Source organism: Phocoena sinus, chromosome 13 (genome assembly GCF_008692025.1).
Source record: "Phocoena sinus isolate mPhoSin1 chromosome 13, mPhoSin1.pri, whole genome shotgun sequence".
In the NCBI taxonomy this organism is placed as follows: Eukaryota; Metazoa; Chordata; class Mammalia; order Artiodactyla; family Phocoenidae; genus Phocoena; species Phocoena sinus.
In genome coordinates, this window is record NC_045775.1 from 41,991,334 (window position 1) to 42,009,928 (window position 18,595).

An 18,595-nucleotide genomic window follows, 5' to 3' on the forward strand; every position below is an offset into this window, starting at 1 on the left:
ATAAAATCCAGGTATCAATTTATTGAACATAACTATTCTAATCTAATTTCATTCAAATAATGTGTACACACACACACACACACACACACACACACACACACACACAAAGTACCTGTAGTTAACTCAAATAACTTGAATAAATCTGCACAGAACTTTCATTATTCCAAGCATGTATAGAACCATTTGCTTTAGTTAGTTGGCTATTATGCTTTGTTTATTAAATATAAGTACTGAGGTTTTTCAGTTTTGCCATCACTAAAATATTTGAAATTAGATACTTTTGTATACCAGTAACCTAAAATACAGGATCTCTTCTATGGTCTATATATCTATGGTGCATATTAACTTTGTAAAATAATCACAAGTTGAGGTAAAAAACATCCTGAATTTTCTCAGAAAAATCATAAAATATGACTAAGATACAGAAGCTGTCTCTTGCCCTGCCCTGCATTAGTAACTGTTTGAATAATGTTAGCTAACTCTGGAACTTGGTGTTTATCCTAAATCCATTCAATCTATATTACTAATGTTCCATTTCACTTTTAATGTATACAAATGTGGAACAAAGTTTCTCCTGTACCCTCATTTCCAAAGGCACTTCATCTAAAGTGGCTGGGTAGTTCTCATTGCTTGTTAATAGTCCTAGGGCTTCTGGGGGACTCCAAATAGCACTTTGGACAAATCCACTGGCAGGGCTCACAATATCATGCATCTGCTATCACATCACCTTAATAAATCCATAGCTATTTCAACATAGAGATTCATACCCTTTCTCTACAAAATCCATACCATGGATAATTACATTTCCAAAAGATATGTCATACAGACTTAAGGATAAATTAGTTATCTATGTTCAGATTACTATCTAAATGCTTTTACGAAGGCACTCGAAATTTCACAGCAGCCAACACTGTCAGTTTCTGAATTCATTTATCCATGTATAAAACTATACTTGCATAACAGAAAAAATAAGCCTGTGTCTGATTAGTGCTATCAAGTTAACCAGGTCAAGACAGCTGTTATTTCTTCCAAACCCATGACCAATCGAGCCAATCGTGTGGCTGATTAATTTCCTGATAGGATTTGTTAATGGATACTTTATTTTTTAGAGTGATTAAGAGTGCAAGCTCCAGTATCAGACGCCCTGAGCTCAAATTCCATCTCTAGCACTACATAACTGTATGATCTCTGAGCTTTGTTCATAGAGACATAATACTTTACAGGATGGTTATAATGATTACAGAAGAAAATGCATGTGAGAAAATCTACATGGCAAACAATCCAATGGCAAGCACATTGTAAGATTTTAATAAACATCAACTACATCAAACTGCATGATAATAAATATCATCATCTCTTTATTATCATCTAGGAGACACAGATATATTAGTTCTAAATTAATCCATTATGAGAAAATGGTTAGAAATTAAGCACACTCATATAATTGGTGTTTTTTTACATGATTTATGCCAACTAAATAAATCACATCTTTTCAATGCTAGTCCTGGTGTTTCAGTTTACCTTTATCTTGAAGAAGGATTATTATAAAGAATACCATATCCCTTATTCTTTGAACAAATATGTATAAAGATTTAACAAGCATCTATTGACAAAAGAAGGGAAAATGAACTCAAGCAATAACAAAAAGGAATTAGATTAATTCTTAAACATACTTCCTAGAAAAGAGAAAGAGCTATTAAGCCTTGGGAAAGTTGATTTAGGATTGCCTTTCTTTGGGAATCTTCAGTAGTGGATAAAATGCTTTTCCTGGATGATTTTCCAAGTTTTATAACCTCTCACCATGATTTTCGAGCTACCTAAACCTGCATATTGGTTTTCATTTTTTCCTGGTGATTTATATTTTAATATATGGATATTCCTTTGACATAGATATTGATCAGGAATGAGTATTTTCTGACCCAAATGATGCAGATGGTAATGGTGATCAATGCTAACACATCACCATGAAATAGAACCACAGCAATGGAATTGGATGTTTCTGACATGAGCAAGTAGATATAAGGCAGGATATATTGCCTCATGAGTCCCACATCAGCTACCAAAAAGTTGAAAACATGTAGGGCTAGGGCAACTGAAGGTGAGAATTTCAGCGAGGGATTTATAATCTCATGAGTGAATTGGGTTCCCTGGTGATTCAGTGAGGTTCAGGGAGATGGAGAAGAAACGTAAGGATTCCCTAGATCACAATACTTAGGGTGAGCCATGCACCACCCCCTCACCCCAAAAAGGGAGTATGAATCTCCACTAGAATTTATGCTTTATGCAGGCAAAAACCTTACAACAAGATCAGTACCTGGCACAGAGCGGACACCCAATAAATACTTGCTGAGAGTTGAATAACATTCTTTCTTCACTTTTTTTTTAACCTAGTTCCCAGATTATAGACTATTATTAATAACAATATTTACAAATATAGTTAAAATATAACAGAATGCAAGAATGCAATATTGTGGACCCATCTCATAATCTAGCTATAATTTTTAGCTAATTTCTCTAGGAAAGTGTGGAAACTTACGTACAAATGGCAAGTTGACCTATCACCTTCAAACTCATTTTATGGGGTGTAAACCACTTTTAGAGTAAAAACACCTGATTTAAAATTCTCCAGGTGTAGAATAATTTTCATAGAAGAACTATCTTGAGGAGAAGCACAGTGTGTTTGTTTTTCTTATTTTGTATTCTTTGAAAGGCAACTCTAGAAGACAGAAAGGCAATATTGGATAGGCAGGCTGATAGCTGTCAGATCTACACAACTACTTCAGCTGACCCAGATTTCATAATCACTCAACTTTTCTAAAGTTAGACTTACTCTTAATATGACCTGAATATAGTTCAATTATAATAACAAGGAGTAGCCAGTAAGCACTCCAAATCTTTTTTTTTTGCTTCTTTCTGAGGTAATATGGTTTTCAATCATATATAATTATTCATATATCTTTTTTCTTATTTATGTTAAAAATTGTAATTTATTTAATAGTTTCAACTTTCAACAAATCTCCTTACACTTTATCATCTTAACAATTGGTGATATTATTGCACACCTATTTGGATCTTTTTTGCTCAGCGGCCATGGCTCATGGGCCCAGCCACTCCGCGGCATGTGGGATCTTCCCGGATCGGGGCACGAACCCTGCATCGGCAGGCAGACTCTCAATCACTGCGCCACCAGGGAAGCCCTGGATCTTTTTATGGAATCAATATTTCTTTGTGGATACTGATTTTCAGTTTCTTTGAAGAGTAATTCAAAATGTTGAATTTCACTTCCCTGCTTCATGAAATTATATCATAAATTCCAAAGGAATAGAAACATAAAAGGCATCTTGGGTTTTTTGTTATTTATTTGCTGGGTTTTGTTTGTTGTCTTTTAGCTGCCATACAATTTCCACACATTGCTATGCTGATCTTTCCCTTTCTTCCAACATTTGTTAGAATTTTCAAAATGTCACTCACACTTAAATGGGCAAGAAAAGGAGTAGTATGTTTGTGTTTTTATATGCCCAGGCTGGAAATCTGAGGTAAACAGTCACTGAGTATTTTATTTGATCTTGATAATAGTCCTAAAAAGGCAGGAGGAGTAAGTAGGCTAAAGAACAGAAGTTTGGTAGTCTGGATACAGACTTAGTTTAATCACAAAGCTTTTACCTAAGTCAGGCTGCCTAACCTCTCTCTGTCTCGGTTTCTTAATTTCTAAAACAGACATCTAAAAAGGAAAGGCATGTCAAATCCATAAATCCTTGAGCTTTTTTCCCCTTAATCTCTGTGATTTGGGGAAGAGGTAAAAGATGCCCTATTGTTCCTTCTCTTTATCTGGCTTTTCACAGTTGTGGTTTTGATGCCAGGATATCGTTCCCTATTCTTGAGATGTATTGAAACCCGTATTCCATTAGCAAAGAGAATGTTCACCCTCATCTTCAGGTACACAGCATGCCTCAAGGATTCTATCTATCTAACGGTTTGTACAGATGGTACTGAAGAAATGGTGGCCTGATAGATAAATCTCTTTCCACAGGAGGTAAGTATGTGTGAAATAAGCAGATCAGTAGGAAGATATCTGCCACTCAGATCATGACCTTTGTTGTTGTTGTTATCAACATGTTTTAGCTTAGAAGTCTTAATGGGGCTCTTGAATTAATTTAATTAATTAACAGGCATTGATCAGACTTTTCATATGTTAACTATGAGAGTAGGAGGGGTGGTAAAATAATCACTGAAGTCAGAGTCGGAGTTCTCTGCAGAGATCTTGACTCTGACATGACCCTCCCTGAGAGAACATGAAGTGACTCCTTTTAATCTGAGGTCTTGGTTTTCTCCTTCATTCTTGGAAGCAATCACAAGTGAGGCCTAGGAATCTGGTTCTCAATTCAGCTTTCAGAGAGAACTCCAGCTCACCCTCTTGCCATCCTGTGACTTTGTGGAAGTCCTTCAACCTTGCAAAAGGCTCAATATTATCTGTAAATTGGGATAATAACATCTACCACATTAGGGTTATTGTAAAAAATGAACAATAGGTTCAGTTAAAGTGCTAAGAACAGGACCTGGCACAGAGTAAGCACTCAAGTAAATAGTAGTTGCTCTTATTAATGTGGCTGTTATCATTATGAATAACAATATTATCATTCTTACAGTGACTTAATGGAGTTGTACAATCTTAATGTTGTAACAAGGGTAACAGCTAACAAGGCACATGGTAGATGATTGGTCAGTGTATTAAAGTAATTAATAGAGCTGCAAACAGTAGGATCAAAGAGATCAAAGCAGATTCGAAGTTTCTTTTTTATTCTGATAGCCCTATTGTAGTTTGAAGTACAGTGAAGGCTTTCTTTGCAGATGAGGTTTCTCAGCCAGAAATTATATACAGGAAGCTGGTGATCCCGAGAGTTTCGCTTTCACTCGTGAGAGGGGTTTTATGTCATCGAACAACAACTACCCACCCCGACACTTCAAGAAGAAATCAATTCCGATGTATGGAGGGTTTACTTTCTGCCAGGCTATGTTACAAGATACTTACACGTATTATATGTTTATTCGTCACGAGCAACCTAGGAAATAGGTAACATTATCCTATTTTATCAGTACATGTGTACAGAGATCACTGAATGTCTTTCATCGTGACCGTGTCTAATACTCCTTTTGAATATCTAATGACGTTAACTTCAAACTTCGTCTTTGTCTCAGCAGGAAATTTCACTGAGTTTTTGATAGCAGTTGCTAAGTAGGAGATTCACAATCAAACAGCTACTTGCCACCATGCAAAAAGAATGACCCTGTTATAAATTACATGGGCTGTTCTCAAAAAAAACAACAGTATTTTCTTTCCATTTGTCCTGATTAAAATCTCTCTAAATGAATCAAATATCACAATTAAGCAGAGGAATTTTTTCATGTGACCATTGATTAAAACGTCTTTTCAAGCCCAGTTTAGGCAGAGGGGCTTATTTCTCTGTTTCTAGGACTATAATGTTGTTTTAAACAGGTATGTAATTTAGGATATTATATATACAAATATGTATACGTATGTAGACGCACCGTCCTCTCTCTCGGTATCTATGGCAGGACACTCCCACTTTACCCCATATCAAAATCCAAAGGTGCTCAAGTCTCATATAAAATGGCATAGTATTTGCATATAACTTACATACATCCTCCCATATACTTTAAATCATCTCTAGATTACTTGTAATACCTGATACAATGTAAATGCTATGCAAAAAGTTGCCAGTGCATGGCAAATTCAAGTTTTGCTTTTTGGAACTTTCTGGTATTTTTTTTCCCTGAGTATTTTCCATTCTTGGTTGGTTGAATCTGTGGATGCAGAACCCACAGATAGGGAGGACAGACTATATTCTAAAAGTCCAGGAGGTTTAAGAATTAATTTAAGGAGACTGTTTTAGTTTTACTTTTTATTTGTTTTAAATGCACTTAATGCTTTTCTTCTATTAAGAAAAAGTCAGAATATTTCAAATATCCAAATTCAATTCTTCTTTTTTCCTATCTGTGATCTGTCCATGTACCATCTACTTAAAGCAGTGTGCTCATTTCAAAGTACAACCAAGAGTTAGCCAGTAAGTGAACAGTATAAGGACCACTCAGGCAAGTAGGAAGTAATGGCATTTGTTTTGCCATGACCTAGATAAGAAGCAGCTGGGAAAAGGACATAAACTGCATCACAACTTTCATCCCTAACATTAACTTATTTATTATTTTGAAATGATTTTTCAAACCCCACACTTTCAATTTAATCAGGTAAGTACTTGTTAGGTAAGGTACTGCAGAAAATGCAATTTTAATCACTTCCCTGTGCACATGTTCAGTCCAATAAAATATGGACCACTGAGAATACACCAGTTTAATTTCTCTTGAATATTTGCTAATATGTATGTGTAAACTATATGTGGACACAGACACATACACACACAGAGTTTACACATTTCCCAATGTAAATGTGTTTAAATGTAATACATGTCAAACCCGCTATCACTAATGTTCAGAAAAAAATATACGTAAATTAGAATAGATTGTACATCTCTAGATAGATAAGTAGACAATACATATGTATATATACCATATACACACCAAAATATAAACGGGCATATATTTATATACGTTAAACACATGTATATTAAACACAATATATTTATATATCAAATACAAATATTTAATAATTTCAAAAATTAGAAAGTTCTTGGCTAAAATATATAAATGGTCTTACTCAATGTCTAGGGTCAAAAATGTCTTGGCTAGGGCTTCCCTGGTGGCGCAGTGGTTGAGAGTCCGCCTGCCGATGCAGGGGACACGGGTTCGTGCTCCGGTCCGGGAAGATCCCACATGCTGCGGAGCGGCTGGGCCCGTGAGCCATGGCCGCTGAGCCTGCGCGTTCGGAGCCTGTGCTCCGCAACGGGAGAGGCCACAACAGTGAGAGGCCCCCGCGCACCGGAAAAAAAAAAAAAAGTCTTGGCTAAAAACAAATTTTAGCCCTTATAAGCTTCGCACATTCCAAAGGAAGGGCTAGTAGCCAAAGAAAAAAACCAAAAAAGAGTCCTTTACAATTAAGATTAAAAAAAATTAAACAGACTTTCCTTAGTGTTCCTGCCACCATGAAGAGATAATTATAAAGCAGGGTAGAGGCAAGGGGCATGATGATCGCATTGTTTTAATCGTTGTACTCATTATTGTCCTATCATCTACCCAAGATCAAGTTTCTTATGCTAGTTACTTTCTTACACTGAGCGCCTAGCACAGAACTTGCTTATAATAAAAAGATTAAAAAAAAAAGTTTGTTGAACTTAACTCATCAAGGGACTAATAGGATTTTAAATTTCTGAGAATGTCACACCACAGAAGTTTTCATATGTAATTTGAATATGTCCATCGAGGCAGATATGCATCCAGGTGCAGGGACTTATGTATTCGGAGTGGATCAGAGAAAGGGTAGAAATGGGAAGGAAAGTGTAGGAGATGTACAAGCCCTGTACAAAGTAGCTCAATACCTCTTTAAAAAGAAGACAGCATTGAGGAAACTCAATCTTAAGGAGATTTACATAAGGCATTTTGGAAGATAAGAAGGGTTTTTTTTTGGGGGGGGGAAGATTTGGTGGTTTTTGTCTCATTATCTAATTCTATTTAGAGATTATGTGCAGATAAAATGTTCAACTAAATTGAAAATTTCCCCATACCAAAATACATTTTTTTATAATATAGTAATAAACTAATTATGGAACATGAAAACAGACACCAATAACATCATTTCTCAATAAAGGCATATGACATTTAATTGACACCAAAAATTAGTTGAAATTTAAAGAGAAAAATATTTCATTTAAGCAATATAGGGAAATAAATTTTTTTTGCTTAGTTCCAATTAAGCATGACCAAATACATCTTATTCATAAAAAGAAGAAGAAAAAGAAAAACCCTCTTGCTTGTCCTTCCCTCATTCCACCATCAGTGAACTGCCTCAAGTCGGCAGACAACACTGGGTACCATCTGTACAAGTTAACCGTAGGAGCTAAAAGACTGCATTGTCCCTGGGGTAACAGCTCTATTTAATGAAGCTTTCAGTGGCATATGGGTGTGTGGCAAAAGAACTCGAGTTCCATTAAACAAGAATGTCTCTTTTTCTCACGTTAAATATGCAATAAATCAGTAATGCCTTTTGGGAAAAAAATATATGTATATAGCAAAAATGAACAATGATTGTCAGTAATGTGAGATTTGAGATGCTGACTCAAAAAAAAAGGTTGAAAACTAGATCAGTTCTCTTTTGCAGATGAGTAAAATGAAGCTGAGATAAGCTAAGGAACTGTTCTAGTGGGCATCAAGCTCTGATCATGAACAAGTATTGGGGACTTCACTGTTCAGGACTCTTTTCAAAAACCTCTGCTAAAAAAATTAAATAAACAGAACAATGAACTATCTCTACCTCAGGCACAGGATCATCAGAGGCCCTTAAGCAATTACAAACGAAGAGCAGCTGTCTTTTCTGCAACATGGCAGAAAGGGAACTGTAACTGATTTAAAGGCAATTCTAACTTTAAAACTGCGTTAGCTTCACAATGAGCTGCTGCTCAAATATAAAACTAAAAGTCCTGAGGGGAAAACACCTTGCTGTTATTTCCCCCACTAATGGAATTTAGAAAGACACTGAAAAAGTTAACTAGAAACAATAAACTTGCAATGTTTACTGTTATTTTGCAACTAAATGATGAAGATATTTTCAGCAACAGTCTTTCATGATCTTGCAGAATGTAACGCACCATAAATTAGGGTTTAAAGCTTCTATTCCAAGCCAGCAGATGCTGCTAATAGGGGCAATGCATGTCTGCTTTATCCAGAAACTTTTAAATCATCTGTTAGTCTCAATGAGGGGAAAGTAGCCACTATTTTTTTCCCAAGGGAAACTATCTTCCTATCAACCAAAACTGGTATCTTCAAACTGATTGACAGTAACAAAATGATGGCACTGAATGTTATGTCTAGATTAACCAACTCATGTTCTTCTACATCTCTAGCCTCATGAGCTCAGTGAAGCTCCCTCCATCATTTAATTTTACATTTTTCTGAGGGGCTGGCCATATGTATAATGTACCATTTAGTATATTTTCACTATATGCATGAATACCATTTACTATATAGACTCTGTCCTTTCCCCACTGATTCACAATGACATGGTACACCAGTGTATGTTCTTTTGGATGTGCCCAAGTTTCAACATCTGAATCTACTATCACTTTTTAAAAAAAAATTTTATTGGAGTATAGTTGATGTGCAATGTTGTGTTAGTTTCAGGTGTACAGCAAAGTGAATCAGTTATACATATACACATATTCACTGTTTTTTAGATTCTTTTCCCATATAGGCCATTACAGAGTACTGAGGAGAGTTCCCTGTGCTATACTGTAGGTCTTTATTAGTTATCTATTTTATATATAGTACTGTGTATATGTCAATCCCAATCTTCCAATTTATCCCTCCCCCCGCTTATCCCTGGTAACTATACATTTGTTTTCTACATCTGTAATTCTATTTCTGTTTTGTAGATAAGTTCATTTGTATCCCGTTTTTAGATTCCACATATAAGCAATATCATATATTTGTCTTTCTTTGTCTGACTTTCTGCACTCAGCATGACAATCTCTAGGTCCATCCATGTCGCTGCAAATGGCATTATTTCCTTCTTTTTATGGCTGACTAATATTCCATTGTATATATCTACCACATCTTCTTTACCCATTCCTCTGTTCATGGACATCTAGGTTGCTTCCATCTCTTGGCTATTGTAAGTAGTGCTGCAATGAATATTGGGGTGCATGTATCTTTTTGAATTATGGTTTTCTCCAGATATATGCCCACAAGTGGGATTGCTGGATCATATGGGAGCTCTATTTTTAGTTTTTTAAGGAACTTCCATACTGTTCTCCATAATGGTCATACCAATTTACATTCCCACCAACAGTGTAGGAGGGTAAATTCTTACCTATACAAGGTTCTGTTCCTGAGCATCTTATTCTGTTTTTTTGTTTGTTTTTTTAATTAATTATTTTTGGCTGCATTGGGTCTTCGCTGCTGTGCACAGGCTTTCTCTAGTTGCGACGAGAGGGGGCTACTCTTCGTTGCAGTGCGAGGGTTTCTCATTGTGGTGGTTTCTCTTGTTGCAGAGCACAGGCTCTAGGAGCGCAGGCTCAGTAGTTGTGGCTTAGGGGCTTAGCTGCTCCGCGGCACGTGGGATCTGCCTGGACCAGGGCTCGAACCCGCGTCCCCTGCATTAGCAGGCAGATTCTTAACCACTGTGCCACCAGAGCAGTCCCCCATTCTGTTTTATTGATGTTTCTTTTTTTCTTGATCCAGTTCTACTTCATTTAATTATTATAGCTTTATAATATGTTCTAATATATCTTATGCCCCTCCTACCAAACCATTTACATTAATTATTCTAATAATGTTTACACATTGTATCATACAGAGGTTCTTGTTTTATGCATGGATAAGATAAATATATACAACAGAACTATTGACATTGTTCTGATCTAGCTTTCTAAAATGTAGTAAGTCAAAGCTGGTGGCAAAATTATTTATTCAAACTCACTTAAAGAGACTTGAATAGCAAAAGGAAGTTATACCTTGCTTAGAATTACATACTTGTTATTATAATTATTTGTAAAGTTATTATTCATAAGTGATTATAATAATTTTGAGTTTAACATATCAGTGAATCTGGCCTCATGCCAGAAAATTACATTATTTGTTAGCTGGGGGGTAGATACACAACTATAGAGAGAAAATCAGAAAAAAAAAGAAACAGTGAATGCAGTTTTAAGCACACCAATTCTTTCACAATAATTACAAGGTCCTGGCAGAACTTCTTGGAGTAAAATACCAGGAGTGGGTCACCAGTCCATCAGAGATATTTGGAGGACCAGGTGAATGACTGTCAGTGCAGGAGAAAGCAAAGTGCCCTCTGGCTCCACTTTAATGTGCCTCCCTTCAAGAAGAAAGGCCACTTGTCCAAAGACACACAACTAGTAAGTATGGAGCCAGTAAGTAGTGGACAAGGCAGAATCTGAATGCCTGTCTCCACAGCCAGGAATATATAATTTTTTTGGTTTTCTTTCCATGGGACTGTTTTTATGGTAGTTAAATTCCCTTCAGCAATAAAAACTGTGGGACTCAATTAAGCCTCCTGGACCTGAGATTTCAAGTGCTGCTTATCTAATTGGTGAGCACTCAAGCTGTATGAGTCCCCTTTCTTGCTACGGATGCCAGCCTTTACTTCTCAGTCATGCCTCTACCTGAGAAACCTCAAAGAAAACAGAGGAAGCTGACATTTAAGGCAGCCAAAGCTGTTGTTTTTAGCACCCGAGATGAAAAGATTTTGCAAAGTAGACTTGTTCCTGATAAATTTTGTGTAAATCTCTCCGTAGTTTTAATATTATCTGATGAAGGCAATGCACTGTATGATATACAGACATGGATATGGATATGGCTATAGATTCATATGGATATAGATTCAAACAGCTCTGCTCTGCTACTTAGTTAGCTACACTGCCTTGGGCAAGTTCCTTAGTCTCTCTGAAGTAGTTTCCCTCTCTATCAAATGAGGTTAATACTCATTTTGTAGTGTTATTTAAGCACATACAGTACTATGTGCTTGGTCTTGGGCACTGAGTAAATAAAGAGTAGCCATTATTGTTACTAGTACAGTCTTCAATGTGTAAGATCTTAAACTATTAGAGGGGAGAGCTTGTCGTCATCTAAGTAAATAAGTGACTACTTCTCTAAAAAGCAAAGAAGCATTCTGTGAAATAATCACCCTCAAATCTTGTTTACATGACTACTTCCCAAATTTCATAACTCTATTTATCTCCCATGAACTATACATTTTGAGAGATTTCCTCTACTAAACAAATAGTATTTATTAAGGAATTGTTTGATTTTCTTAAATTTATCAACGCCATCTATATGAAAAAATGAGATAGCTTCTGTAATCCCACGGAGCTGATCGAATTATAGCCTATGCAAATAGTTGTTTTATTTAGCTTGTGCTAAGCGTGGGTAAATACGTAGCCTTTTCCGGGTTTGTTGACATAATAAGCATTCGTAACTGTTCTTCATTTCTAATTTTAAAGACCCTAAAAAGTATACAGACTCCAGGTTGGGAACTGTGATTTTTCAATTATGACTGCTAAGCAGGGGGTATTTCTTCTTAAAGCATTCTTTAATTATTTCCTTTGGAAGGTCCCAAGTGCTTCAAATGTCAGATGGGTTGTGTCTTTTGCCAAGGGTTGCTTAGTTAACTGTTTATTTTAATGAATGGCATTTTATGTGCTGCTGAATTTCTCATGGCACACATTAGGAAATTTTTGGCAGCATTTAAATTGGAGAACTGAGAAACACACTGGCTCTGCGGAAGCTCAATCAGCTCCCAGGAAGAGCAGGGTCTTTGCCAAGAAAAATTCACTAAAATAAAAAATACAAAGACCTAACTCACATATAACCCAAGGAAAACTGACTTTGGTGTCTAGGATTCAATGAATATTGCATCTAGGTATCTCAGCTAGCCCATGAATGGAAGGGGGGAAATGCTTCACAATTCTGGGAGAGAAATGAGAATGGGATCTCCTTGCTTTGGAGGATGACAATATGCTTAAATTTCTCGGTTGCTTGGAAAATTCAATTAGTCGACAAGAAAAAGCAAATGAAGTCATGTAATTTCTCATGTTTCTTCCTTATGGAGATCAGTCTAAGCCTATGTTTATAAGTTATTGAAAGACATACTCAGTTTATGCATTTCAATGAAGGAAGAACCAATAGTTGAATTTTTTTGTTTTACTGAGCATCCTAGACCAAATATCCAGACGGCTACATTTTTTAAATGATTCGGTCAGGTTCCTAGACATTGTATAAGCACTGGTTACCAGGTATGTTTTCTCTAAGGACTCGGAAAAGGAAAATGCCCTGAAATGTTATCTGGGCTCTGAAAAGTCCCAAATCCACTACAAGATAATTTTTTTACTCACTTGTACTACAGAATGAGGATGGAAGAAGAGATTTTTAAAAATAAACATTAGTTTGAGAAAATAAAGATGAGAACGTAAGTATCTTTCAGCAACTTAAGATGAACAGCACCAGCCTACAAATCATTACCATAAGAATGTGCTGAGGCTTGTGTGTAATAAAGGCCTGTTGCAGTCATCTTCTCCCAAGTAATACTGTCATCAGCTCCTTCCCTCTATTTTCTGCACTGCACCAGCCCATGTCCCAACCCCTTTCCCTCTCTGGAAGAGCAATTCTCTCTCTCTTTCTCTACTGGTTTGCTGAAGGCTCCGGGCACTCCTGGGCAACCAGAAGCCTGGCTGGATCCATGTATTCTTATCTGTTTGGCACCATTTTCTTGCTTTATTTAGAAATTAAGAGGGCTGGGCGCATCAGCACATAGATGCTGATCTGACGCTAGGCTGTCCAGCTCTCAGGTGGTTATATGGATACGTATACTCCTCTTCACGCCTAATCATTTGGCTGTCTCCTTATTCCTTGATTAGCTAGTATGTTGCTTGATATAATATTAATGTGAACCATAATAGCATGAGTAATCACCCATGAAGACCCTGCTATGGGCCCCATGCGTTTTTAGCTACTTACATAGACTCTTATTTCTCATGACAGTCTGGTGTCGTAGGCATATTAAGGCTCAGAGAATTTAAGTACCTTGCCCAAATTGCACAGCTAACAGATGACCAAGCAGGAGTCCAACTCAACATTTATCTGATTCCAAACTTGTATGTGGTTTTTAGTTCATGCTCCTCATCAACACATGGGGTACTAAGTTCCTGTGTACTTCGCCAGCATGGTGAACCTCATCATCAGTAAATAAAGAGACACCTTATGCCTTTTCTTCCACCAAGTGGCTCATTTGACTAACTGTGGTTCTCTTAATACTACTGGTAAAAAATTCCCCTTGAGGGCTTCCCTGGTGGCGCAGTGGTTGAGAGTCCGCCTGCCGATACAGGGGACACAGGTTCGTGCCCCGGTCCGGGAAGATCCCACATGCCGTGGAGCGGCTGGGCCCGTGAGCCATGGCCGCTGAGCCTGCGCGTCCGGAGCCTGTGCTCCACAACGGGAGAGGCCACAGCAGTGAGAGGTCCGCGTACTGCAAAAAAAAAAAAAAAAATTCCCCTTGGGTTCCACCCCACTCTCTTTCTCCCTTGATTTTAGGATAATTACCATTTACGTGGCTGCCCTATGGTACTCTGATTTGGTGTCACACTTATTTTGTGTTCATTTCGCTCTTAAGACTAAATTGCCTGACCATGTTTTCAAGCGAGTACAAAACTTGTTTTGAAATGTAAAGATTCCATAAACTAAGATTATCTAAGTTACCTTGTAAGTAGAAAAAAAAAAATGAGATTTAGCAGCAACGACATTCTAAGGGTCAGTTTCCAGGATCTAGATTTAGATTTGGCTACTACAGCCTGCTCCTTGAGTCAGCAAGAGAATGGTGATGTGCCAACCACATGTAAATTGGGAACACTGTTTTCATTACAGCAGATGAAGTCAGAATAGCAGGGCCAGAACTGGGGTGAAATGGGTGAAGTGAGTGAGGCATTCATCTTGGACGCAAAATATAAGGCAGTGAGGGGTGGGGGGCAGGCAGAAAGCTAAAAATTCAGTAATTAAGACAAATAATATTTCAAAGCAATATTTTTTGTTTTTGTTTTCTTTTTGCGGTACGCGGGCCTCTCACTGCTGTGGCCGCTCCCGTTGCGGAGCACAGGATCCGGACGTGCAGGCTCAGCGGCCATGGCTCACGGGCCCAGCCGCTCCGCGGCATGTGGGATCCTCCCGGACCGGGGCACGAACCCGCGTCCCCTGCATCGGCAGGTGGACTCTCAACCACTGCGCCACCAGAGAAGTCCCAATGCAATATATATTTTTTAATGCAAAAAAGTCTATGATAAACAAAATATTAATTTTTAAAATAAGGATGGGATCAGTATTACTCTGTTCTTTTTGTCTCAGGCTCCAATATAGCCTAGTACAGCACTGCAATACAGTATTTTTCTAGGATTGAAGAGCCTAATTTAGCCTGTTGGAAACTTATTTATTAGAACAAGTGCCAGTACCTAGAAGTAGTTTTGGGGAAAAGTTATTAGATATCATTAAAATTAGAACTAGAATGCGCTATTAATTTTTAAGGTGTCCAAGTCATTAGTAAAACCACCTTTACCCAAAGGATAATAATAGCAAACACTTATAGAGTGCTTAGTTAGACAATATTTTAAGCACTTTACTCATTTAATCCTCAGGACAACCTGCTGAGATAGAGGAACAGGCTCCCTGCCCCAGAATTCCAGGTGGCACGTTCATTAGAATACAATGTCTGAGGAGCTGCGCAACACGGTGACTCTGGTAGAATTGGAGTCCTCCTGTTACAGACAAGGAAACTGAGCTCACACAGTTCGAAACTGAAAGAAACAAGTTTGAAACCCAAGTGGTCTGTCCAAGGCCCTTGCTCTTAACAATATTATAGAAACAAACCAAGCCTCACAAAGACCGAATAATCTAGCTCCGGCCTCCACTCAACCCTACAATGCAATTAACTTTAATAATAATTATTACCCCAAAAATAAAGATCCTGGCATGAACTTTCATAGAAACTAGTCAATATTTTAAGGCATATATATTTCTTTTCAGTGACTTGTCATTGAAATCACCTTGACAGTCAATCATATTGACTTGAGAACTGAATACAATAGATCTCTGACATTCGGCAATCAATCTACAGTTCAAATGTGTAAGCTAGACTGCTCATTCAAGATTTTTTTTAAATAGTGATGAATAAATAAAAATTAATTCAACAGCTCACAGGCACTGAAAGGCCAACAGAATCCAGCCTCCCAGCTTCTGTCACTGCTGGTAAACTGTAAACTGACTTCTACAGGTGTATAGCCAGTATTCTTGTATTAATCAGCCAGTGTGATCAAAATGGAAAATAATAAGTACATAAATTTCATCTCTTTGTGCTCTGCAGCACTATAATTATATGATGAAATTAGAGCACTGTGAAGGATTATAAACAAAAGAATAAAGGATTCAGAGCAAAGCCTTTAGACCATATCTAAAGTAATTACTGTCACAATTCATGCTGTCCATACATGTGGATTTCTGATTATCTAGTTTACTACTAAATTAAATAACAAACAACCAAAAGTTAATGGCCCTATTAGAATATTCCCTATTGATGTTTTTTTTTAGGCCTGTAATGAGCCAGTATCAAAGTAGGAATATCTTTGAAGAGCAAAACAGAACAAGCTTGGCTCTTGGGAAAACGTTACTCCAGAGAAGAAGAAGGGTTAGGAGGTGGGCTGGCAGTAGAGTACTGAGGCAGAAAAATACCGAAGTAGAATATAAATGCCTTTATTCCACAAAAAACTCGGGCATTTCCGTAGCACTGGTAAGTAGGTCGGGGCTATTAATTATATGTCATTTAATTGAGATTTATAATCCCATTTAAAATTAATTTCTTATAAATGTGATAAATCAAATCATCTTCTGCTCCTTCTTCCTCGTGCCAATGTATCACTGAGGAAAAACTTTACTTTTAGTTGATTCGTGAGTGTGTTCATTCATATATGATTTATTCAAGAACTCTCACAGTGAGCTTTTCACATGAGTCTCTGCTCTGGTCCCTGGTTGACTTGCAGAAAGCAACCTGAGGCTTGGGCAGCTGTGTTGTACGTGTGACCCATAGGTCATAAAAAAATTAGACACAAAATATGGATAGATTAGGAAAAAAACACATCCAGACTGGAGGAGATACAGAGCAACTAAACAGGCATGCTTGATCAGTGGTGGGAGGCTTAAAAGTATTCTTTCTTTATATTGTTATTACTGTACATCTATTTTATGGTAAATTTATAATATGATGCCCTTCAAAATGTTCATCTGATGCTGAAGCTTATTAAAGACTCAAAGTGATGGTAAGGGCCATAGATACATATTTATTTTAAAATCAAAGTGTTTCCTGTAGCTTGGTCACCTTTGTGATTGGATCAGAGAGAGGTGTGTACTCCAGCACCATACTTCGTGTTAGGCAGTTGTAAATCTCCCTGTGCGTGTTGAATAAATATCGATGGAAAGAACTATTGGGTATCTCATGAAAATAATGCAAGTGCTTTTCCTGGCAACTCTTCTAAATGAGGGCAGTAATGATAACGCTTTTTATTCTAATACACATCAGCAAGGGAATGGGGAGTAAGGGAGTTGAGGATGAAAGAAGTGGTTGGGACCTTCACTCATGAATTACAATGTTCAACTGGTTTTGACCAGGTTACAAGAAATCGGTTAGCAAATGAAGACTCTCTTCAAGAAGCAGCCCTAAGTTTAAACCTGAAATCAGGATGTCTACACTGGAGCAAAATTACATGTTTACTGATTTTAACTTTAGTTATAAATCCAAGGATCTATTTCTTAAAGAATCTAGTTGACACCAGGAAGCCTCTAAAGGAGATATTGTTTTAAATTATCACAATATAAAATGTTTCCTGCAGTGATGATTAGAGGATTAGAAGCACAACTGTAAGAGCTGATTGCTTCAAAAAGGTAAAATTATAAATGCCCATTTAGAAGGCTAGGTTTACACAGGGAAGGAAACTCAGTAAGTTTGAAGAATATTGTATTAAGTCTTGAGAAGGCCAACAAAGAAGTGGTTTTTACATTCTTAGATACAATGGAGAAAAAGTTTGTTAGAGGGTAAGCCTGTGTGATTTTATCCTTCATAATCTTCATTCCTAATTGTCCCAGGGTATTTTTGTTTCAAGTAATTTCTCTTTTCTTGTTGTCTCTTGATTCCCCCACCCACTAAAACTATGGCTGAATACATCTGAGAAACCTGTAGTTCTGCTCAGTTTTGAGTCTAAGCTTTGCTAAATTCCATACTGAAATCATAAAGTAAGTATTTATTTTTTGTTTGTAAAAGCTACTTTTTTTTTTTTTTTTTCCCTGCGGTACGCGGGCCTCTCACTGTTGTGGCCTCTCCCGTTGCGGAGCACAGGCTCCGCACGCGCAGGCTCAGCGGCCATGGCTCACGGGCCGAGTCGCTCCGCGGCATGTGGGATCGTCCCAGACCGGGGCGCGAACCCGTGTCCCCTGCATCGGCAGGTGGACTCTCAACCACTGCGCCACCAGGGAAGCCCAAAGCTACAATTTTTGAGAGGAAAAGTAAACATCTAAAAGCAGCGGTCCCCAACATGTTTGGCACCAGGGGCCAGTTTCACGGAAGACAATTTTTCTATGTTGTGGAGGAGGGGGTAGGGACGGGGTGGGGGGGCAGGAGGATAGTTCAGGCAGTAATGTGAGCGATGGGGAGCGACGGGGTGCAGCACATGAAGCTTCACTCACTAGCCCGCCACTCACCTCCTGCTGTGCGACGCAGTTCCTAACAGGGCCGCGGCCGGCGGGGTTGGGACCCCTGTCTAAAAGGATTTGCACACTTTAACATTTCGGTACAGTGGGGGAGGTGTCCAGGAACCACCACAGAGCAGCAAATTACAGGGTAAGTTCCCACCACATAGGAAGGAAA

At 37.8% G+C, this 18,595-nt stretch overlaps 1 protein-coding gene across 15 annotated transcripts in view; it reads right to left on the reverse strand.

Annotated features, from left to right (window-relative positions):
- Window positions 1-18,595, reverse strand: part of NRXN1 (neurexin 1) — a 1,148,195-nt gene that overhangs the window by 624,987 nt on the left and 504,613 nt on the right. The window lies entirely within an intron of this gene.